The sequence below is a fragment of the Leptonychotes weddellii genome, unplaced genomic scaffold, assembly GCF_054177405.1.
Source record: "Leptonychotes weddellii isolate Sample4059 unplaced genomic scaffold, ASM5417740v2 HiC_scaffold_7947, whole genome shotgun sequence".
NCBI classification, from domain to species: domain Eukaryota; kingdom Metazoa; phylum Chordata; class Mammalia; order Carnivora; family Phocidae; genus Leptonychotes; species Leptonychotes weddellii.
This window is the reverse complement of record NW_028049897.1, coordinates 1-9074: the sequence shown is the minus strand read 5'-3', so window position 1 is coordinate 9074 and position 9074 is coordinate 1. Positions and strand designations below refer to the sequence as shown.

The 9074-nt window shown below is 38.2% G+C and overlaps 1 long non-coding RNA gene across 2 annotated transcripts; it reads left to right on the top strand.

The window, feature by feature from the left end:
• Positions 1 to 31: 31 nt before the first annotated feature.
• LOC145719878 (uncharacterized) lies at positions 32 to 9060 on the top strand. 2 transcript variants are annotated; one of them, XR_014142659.1, is made up of 3 exons: positions 85 to 2804; positions 5642 to 6581; positions 6821 to 9060. It is a non-coding gene; the product is annotated as an uncharacterized LOC145719878 (long non-coding RNA). The 2 variants fall into 2 exon arrangements; XR_014142658.1 differs by lacking the exon at positions 6821 to 9060 and having other exon boundaries at positions 32 to 2804; positions 5642 to 5945.
• The last annotated feature ends 14 nt before the right edge of the window (positions 9061 to 9074 follow it).

The following is a 9074-nucleotide window of genomic DNA, read 5'->3' as shown; positions in this document are numbered from 1 at the left end:
TTTTTTTTTAAGACTTTATTTATTTGCGAGAGAGACAATGAGAGACAGAGAGCATGAGAGGGAGGAGGGTCAGAGGGAGAAGCAGACTCGCTGCCGAGCAGGGAGCCCGATGCGGGACTCGATCCCGGGACTCCAGGATCATGACCTGAGCCGAAGGCAGTCGCTTAACCGACTGAGCCACCCAGGCGCCCTAAAATGACTCATTTTAGATTGATTGCTCCAGTCAGACAATCAACAATCTGTTGCCCTCTGCCCTCCCGTTTTGTGCCAAGTATTATGCTATAGGCACTGGGACTATAATGCTGAACAAAAAACGATATGCCCTCTGCCCTTGTGGAGATCGGTTTTTGTTTTTTGGAGAAATAAGTAGCAAGGATATCCACTGAGAAGGTTGGAATGAGGTGAAGGGGATGTGATATGCAGAGAAAAGGAATCACGCTGGATCCTTCCCCGCACTCGAAGTTGAGCGAGGCCAAGAACCTCTGTTTCCTAAATAGCCTCCCAGTCCCACCCACCAGTGCAGAAAGATAAAGGCCAGTTTAACAACTAAACTACGTAAGTTTGTTTGTTTTAATTTTTCTGGGGGAGTAGCATTAATGTTTGGTCGCTCACATTCCTCCCCAGAACCCTGCTTTTTCTTACACCGGACTGACTTAAAGGGGCCTTTCACCTTCCTGGAGTGTCAACACTTTGGGGAGGATCTGGATACCACACTGGCCTTTGTATGCCGGTTGGATTCCATAGAAGAGAGACCCTCGGCAATAGGCCATGTGGGATTAAATCTTGGTCTGTTAGCTACACACCACCATGAAACAGGCACCCCTGAGGATCCATTGAGGTGCTTTGGTACTCCCTCCTTACCTCACTTACCCCTCTTAGCCAGAAAGACTCCATTTTGATTTACATATTTTTTGTTTATAGACCTCTGCATTAGATGTTATTTGAAGGGTTTCCTTGACTAGAAAAAGAATTTCAAAACCAGTTACTGAGCCCATATACAAATCATTTCACTCATATTCAAAATAAGTCAAATCCTTTCGTAGCTTCAACTCAACTTCTACTGACCCTGTGGGAAAGAGGAAATAAATCACCTGGGAATCTTGATAAAAATGCAGAAGCTAGGCCTTTGCCCTGAGATTCTGGTTAAGTAAGTATCGGGTAGGACTCTAGAATCTGTAATTTTTGAATGAGTATATCAGGTGATCCTGGAGGTGGTGCTTCATGTATCTGCCCATAAGCCACTGCTCCCAGGTAATGGGGTCTACAGAAAGCAAACCAGAGATCTGATTTTGCAAGAGGCACTTTTTCTTTTTTCTTTTCTCTTCTCTTCTCTTTTCTTTTCTTTTTTTTTTTTTTCCAAGTAAGCTGCATGTCCAGCATGGAGCCCAATGAGGGGCTTGAACTCATGACCCTGAGTTCAAGACCTGAGCTGAGATCAAGAGTCAGAAGCCCAACTGACCAAGTCCCCCAGGTGTCCCAAGAGGCACTTTTTCTTGTCCATCCACAGGGCTACCTGTCCTCTCATTTAGAGTTGCTTTTCTCACATTTTTTTCTTTTTTTCTCTTTTTTTTTTAAGATTTTATTTATCTGACAGAGACACAGTGAGAGAGGGAACACAAGCAGGGGGAGTGGGAGAGGGAGAAGCAGACTTCCCGCAGAGCAGGGATCCTGATGCAGGGCTCAATCCCAGGACCCTGGGATCATGACCTGAGCCAAAGGCAGACGCTTAACGACTGAGCCACCCAGGTGCCCCATCACATTTTTTTTCTTTTGGGGATTTTTCTGACCCTCCCTCATCTTCATTGACCTGACTGAAGGGATTGCTACTCAATGCTCAGTGGTGGGAAGCAGTCCTGGGTTTCTTCCATCCGTGTGAAGAGGAAGAACCAGAAACCAAGTCTAGGACAGGCCCGTATAAGTATTTGATCACTGACTAATTCTTGCCTGGGCTTCATTTATATTCCCAGAAAGTGGAGCCATGAGCACGTCCTGCTCTAGGCTGAAATGTTTAGTGGGGGAGTTGAGTAACGTAGACATTTGGTGGGAGAACAGTATTATAGGTTGTGCCTGATGATCTCAGTTGCTGTTTTTCCCTCTTTGTTCCTATGATTCTATCCTCCCTCACCTTGTGCTCTCCCTTTTCAGTCAGACTTCCACCTTTCTACCTGAAGCCCATTCAAGCCATGCCTAGGGACAGGTGGTCTTGTGGTTTGTAGTCTGAATGTCCTAACTGTCACTGTTACAGAGTTGTTCATGTGAATGCTCTCTCCTTTTTGTCTCTTCCCTTTCTTACACTATAGGAAACACATGTGTTTTAAGAGGCTTCGCTTTCCATCATGGTCCTCCAAGTGCTCTTGCAAAATACAAAATGGAAAAGTACGCAGTTTCATAGAAAACGTACTCTGGATACCATACTGTAGCAGGTTTTACAGGATTTGTACAATTTGAAAGAAATAATATGAATTCTCTTTTAACAAATATATGGTGTCTAATATATATAAGTTTCAACGAGATATTTTCTAAAAGAAGCCTTGGTGTCTAAAACATATTAAATAGTATATTTAATATTATAATATAATAATATATTAATAAATACTTCTATACAGAAAGGTCTCAGTGGTTTTATTTCTAGTTAGCATACTTTTTAGTGAAGTTTTACTTATGCCTATGGTGAATATTGTTACTTTTCAAATCATTTCATTCTCCCAATCTTACTTTAAAAGCTTTCCAAGAGACTGAGGGATAAGAAATTCAAAGAGCCAATCACCAGTGCTTTACAGAAGCTAGAGCAGCATGGTGGAAATGTAAGTAAAACATTATTCCTTGTCTTATTTTTTTTTACTTTTACACTACAAAATTGTATAACGTGTATTATTTCAGCCACAAGTAATCATGTGGAGTTGATATTATTTTCATTTGAGAGCTCGGAGTTTCTGTCTTGCATAGGTGTACAGTTTGTAAGCATTGGGATTCAGACCAGACTGTGTAAATGCTGGGCCCCTACACTTTCTCTGTGCTTTCTATACGACACTCCATGTGGTGAGGATTTGCAATTTTTTTTATTTTGGATGTTTTTGCCTAGACCATAGGAAAGTTCAGAAAACAAAAGGATTAATATAAAAGAGCTCATTGAAGAATGTACTTTTTTTTTCTTTCATTTGCCATCTTTTTTGTCTAAAAAATTTACAAATTTCCCATCTTCCAAGATTAAATGAGATTTCCAGATGGCTGTGATACCATGTCTGGAAGTGCACATGTTCAGGAACACGTGTATGCACACACATACACACGCAAGAATGAATCCGAGTGTTCTGACTTGTAGGAATGTGCAAGAATGGGGGAGCTCTCATTAGTATCTGTGTGGTGTCAAATAACTAAGTTAATTGAATTTTCATCGTTTAAAGAAGTGTTCACATAATCTAGTCTTGGAAGTATTTCTGTAAAGCAGTGATTCTACCTTGTTTTAGAGATTACATTTAATCAGATCTTAATGATAGGCTTGCATGTGATTATTTTAACACTGAAGAACTTAGTTTCATCGGAGGTACTTTCTAAAGGAATTATATAGAAAATAATTTGTGTGATCATATACAATTTTAAAATGGCAGTTGTATTAGTTTAAGCTTTGTCTAGATTACCTAATTTGACCAATTCCGGTCACTGTTAAGATACATTATATTCTTGGGTGCCTGGGTGGCTCAGTTGGTTAAGCGACTGCCTTCGGCTCAGGTCACAGTCCTGGAGTCCCAGGATTGAGTCCCGCATCGGGCTCCCTGCTCAGCAGGGAGTCTGCCTCTCCCTCTGATCCTCCCCCTTCTCATGTGCTCTCTCTCTCTCTCAAATAAATAAATAAAATCTTTAAAAAAAAAAAAAAGATACATTATATTCTTTCCATGAGGAATGCCTAGAATAAAGTTTAGGAGGAAGAAGTAAGTCCCTAGACCACTAGATAACAGATTTCTTTGTTGTGTGGAGAATTAGCATTCAGACACCTTGTTGAAATGTACACAACCATCCCCCAGCCAATCCAGTGTCTCTCAGCAGAAAGGAAATTCTTTTTGCTTGCAAATGCGCTTCTGAGAATTGGAATGCAAAATAATTTGTCATTGTGAAATGCAAGTAAATAGATGCTAAATATTGATGGCACAGCTTTCAATCTGAAACTCTCCCCAGGATATTTTCACACATTCTGTGGAATGGGGCAAGAGAAAAGGGACAGGCCCAACATGTTAGATTCCAAGGGTGAATGTGCAGAGGAGGGCATAGTCTTCAAGTAAATAAACTTCAGAAATTGCATTCTGAGATTTAGAGGGGAACACAGAGGGATGTCGATCTCCAGCCCAGGGCCACAGGGTTAGCTAGCAAGGGAGTTACTCTTACTGCCACTCAGTCTCATTAGTTTTGAATCCTGCTAATACAGACAGAATTAAAAACATTTTGAAGTTAAGTATTGCTTATTCCTTCAGTCTTTTTCTCTTCTTGTTCATCTAATGTCTTACATGATATTTTAATAATTTAATAATAATATTTGATCAGAGATTTTCTGTTGGCGCACCATTAATAAAATAATTGATCACACTTTCTGGTGGCCTAATGACCATTATGCTTGCTTTTGGTACTCTGTAATCCCTCATGAAATTAACAAATGCCCTTTTTTCTCTACTAAAAACTTAAATGTCTATATATCTTTCTCTTTTTTAAAATAAATAGAGATGAGTCTTTAAAAGAGTCTTCTCAGTATTGCAGTTTCTCATTCCTTGGGGCTTGTGTGTCCACCAATGATGGAGACACTCAGCCTCTGGGAAGACAGGAAAGTCAGCTCCAGGCACAGTGTCATTTTCTTAAAACTGATCAGTTTACTACCTGCCTTAAATAGTAGTCAGTTCACTCTTACCTTGATATAATTTTCATCCTAAGTCATAGGCACATCTGTCTTGGAAAAGGTACATACTTGGACACACCCCAATCTTGATTGAGCACGTGGGAAGTGATTACATGTCAGGGACTCAATTGAGTACTTTTTATTTTTATTTATTAATTTATTAAAAGATTTTATTTAATTATTTGAGAGAGAGACAAAGAGAATGAGTGGTGGCTAGGGGCAGAGGGAGAGGGACGAGCAGGCTCCCCGCTGAGCAGGGAGCCCCACACCTGCTTGATCCCAGTACCCTGAGATCATGACCTGAGCCGAAGGCAGATGCTTAACCAACTGAGCCACCCATGCGCCCCTCAGTTGAGTACTTTTTGGACATGAAAGTCATTGAATCCTCACTGCAGCTCTCAGGGGTAGATTTTGTTATTATCCCCTTTTAAAGATCTAGAAACTGAGGCTCAGAAATAATTAGACCCAGATTTGACAGTGAAGTGACTGACAGAAGCTGGATTCATATACTGGTGATCTGGTTCCTAACTACTTCTCTAATTAAATATTTTTTTAAAACATTAGTAAGAGACAACCTATACAACCTATATTTTACTCAACTCACAAAAAAGTACCACTTCTCCTTCCATCATTTTGTTCTCATTCCATTTTGTTTGTTTTGAGTTTCAGATACTTTTTTAGGCATGCTCTTATAGATGTAATACCTATCAGGGGAACCCTACACAATACTAATGAAGCTAATTTTTTTTCTGTTGACAGGGAAGCCTTATCATCATCAAATCTAAAATTCCAACATACTGCTCCATATGCTGTTGAAGAAGGGAGCCCACAAAAATCTTGTTACTCCCTGGTGACAGGTGTTAAATGCTGTCCATGGGTACCTAGGGAACCTTTTCAGATTCACTTCCGTTTATTCTTTTGTCAATCACAGTCACCATTCATTATTTCCTATATTAAGATGAGTATACACAGTTCCACTGAATCATAGTAAAAGTTATTCATCAACAAAAAAAAGAATGGTCAATGATGGAAAGCTATTAAAAACAGTTCTATGATAGTACAATTTTGTGGGGTTGGTTTTTCATATTTTTACAGTTTGGTGCAAACAACCATTATTGGGTTTATAATAGATGTGTTTGTATTTATTTTCCAGTGCCTTTTATTTATAGTATCCCTTTCACAATCAGTTTGTAGCTATGCACTTATTTTTAAATATTTTGTCATTTCTTGGGTTTTATATTTATCAAGGCTATGGAAATTTAGAGTAGTGGACAGACATTTGTGAATTCACTGTTAATTATTGTCTGTAAATATGTATTTTATGATATAGAATACTTGGAAGAATTTCATACCAGAGTATTCTAGTTTAAGACATTTTTTAAAATGTGTAAATTCTTTTGTAAATATGTTATTTATTACAACTCATTAAAACTACCTGAACTTTAGGTGTTAATTATATTTAATTATATTTAAGTAAATGTTATTTTTGTAACCCATAGTCTGATACTCATTTCATGAAGGTATTCAGAAATTAAAATCTTAAAACTCTTAAAATGTACCCAGAGATTTTGTTGTGTTTGCTTATGTTTAACAATTAATTTAATTTAAAAAGCTTTTAAAACCTACTTTACAGGCATAGTTCTCAGTGATGACATTATAGAAGCTGAACCTGGATCATTCTACAAGAGAGAGGAATAGAGTGAGAAAGAGGAAACAGGAATAAGATTTTCCATCCTATGGGCAAGAAGGGAGGCCATAGGGACATGAGTAGTCACACCAAATCCAAAGCAGACATACTTTTGGAGGGACGGAGATCAGCGGTCACTCTTTTATTTGGGGGAACAGCCATATTATATATATCTCAGCACCACTGAAGAATACCTTCCTTGCTCCATCCCTCAAATATGTGGAATGACCTCTTTGTAATTCTCATTTCAGATACAGTCTCACAGCTGGAATTTAAAAGAGTACAAGTAATTTCTGAAGAATCATAATTGCAGAAATGCCCATGCGTCCCTCAGAGTTCTTGTCCTTCCTGGTCCTCCTATCTGGGATATTCTTTTCTTAGGTCTCTACTCACCTGTCACATCCTCAGATCCTATTAGCTAAAATGTGTGCCTGCCCACAGGCATTGCTTTTACTTTTCTTCATTGTACTTAGCACCACCCTAAGGCAAAGATATGTACAATCCTACAATGCCGTAAGAAAAACAATATTTTTAATCTAGTACTTATAAAATTTGTTGGAATAAATACCTATAACATAGACAGTAGAGTTATAAACATTTTATTTGCTTTTATTTTTTCTTTTTGAAATACAAAATGCACATTGAGTTTACACAAACACGCGATGGCAAATTTCAGTGTACATGTATTGTACTACTCTTAATTTCTACACTGGTGATAGCAGGGCAGCTTTCAACATCCTATCTCTACACCAGAATAGATACCTGATTTATTGTTGCAAAGACAGTTGCAAATTTCCTCCTACTGTAGCCTCTTGGTCTTTATGAGATTTCTGCAAAACAGGGAGGGTGTGTGTATCCTTAGTAGTGTTGTGGCAACTTTACAATTTTGGCTTATGATCATTAAAAAGAATCTGAATTATTGGAGTTTTATGATGAGCAAAATCATAATACAGTCCAGATGAATTGCTTGGCATTTATTTTCATTTTCAGTGAGGTTTTGGTATGGTAGTTCTTGATAGAATGGACTCACTGATGGTTTTAAAGTGAATTCTGCTTGCTCTTGGTTCCCTGTAGGCATTGGGGTAGTCCAGGTCTCTTTGGCCCTGAATGGCATGTAAAAGAAAGGTACCTTGAAGGAGTCAAGGGAAAGGGGGCAGAATAGGCCTTCAATGCTGTTAGAAATTACTTGGCATTAATAATAACCATGTACTGGAGGGCAGATATCTTGACCCTTTGCATATGCCTATAAACATCCTTGCTTTGTTCCACACCTTCTTGGACCTCCACTTAATGACACAATAGAAAACAGTCAATCTGTAGAATTGGACAAATCCAAAATTATATACATCATGTAGGCCTTGGCTGTAATATGTATTATGAAAAATTAAGAAATGCTTATTAAATAAGCTTTATTAGGCATATGCTGACATCTGGTGATGAACTAATTTGTTTCATGTTATAAAAAATGCCAGATAAATGAATGTCTTTAACAGAAGGTGGCAAATCCATAGAAATTGGAACTGTGTGTTTGTTTGTTTTTTAGTTATAGTAATCTTGTTTTGTTTACTTAGTGTATAAATGGAATTCTAGCATACAAACATGAAAATTAATTTCTGGAAATTAAATGCAGATGCCAATATTTTAGAAAACCATTTAAAATCCTGGGGCTGAATACATCCAGTTGAGTAGCAAAAAACACTGATATTTTAAAATTACTGATAATGTGAAAGCTCAATAATCCCATGGCTAAAGAATCAATAAATCTATATGCCAGATTCTATTACTTTTGAATAGTCGCAGGGTATGAAATGACTTAGAACATCCCATGAACTCAGTGGCATTATGAAAAGGATGCAAATTTGTAACTGGAAAACTCAGATCTTTTGGGGAAAACAAAGCTTGTTTGCATAATATGCCTCAGTGTAAAGCTGAGCAATCTATGCTAAGAGTGGTAGCTCCAACTTTAAGTGTGGTAGAGTAGTTCACATTTGTCTTTTTGATTGAGGATGCATTTAACAAGTTAAATCACATTTTCAAAGAGCTGCATGGAGCGCATTATGTTTTCATCCTGTAAGGGAGAAACACAGTGGGATTAAATTAAGTATCTCTGTAAGGGAAGGAACACTTTTTTGCCTCTAAGTACCGCCTCTCTCACCACTGCTTAGGCCTAAAGCTCGAATACTAAGTGTTTGCAAATATAAATATCATCCTATCCATTTTCCATATAGATAAGTATGGAGAGCCCATTTTACCTTTTGTTGAGTCTGCAGGCTTTAAATATTTCATTTGAATCTCACTTGGTGTTAATAGAAAATATTTCTCAAATTGGAATGGCAGAATGAAAACTAGAGAGGCGCCAAGGGTAAGACCAAAAATAAGTGAGCAAATGCAAATTTTGGCATTCCAGGTAGATCGTGGGCCAAGTCACAGAGACTTGTACGTGTAGAAGGAAACAGGGTTTGTGTGTGAGCTAAGAGGCAACTCCATTGAGGATTAGAGGTTGGG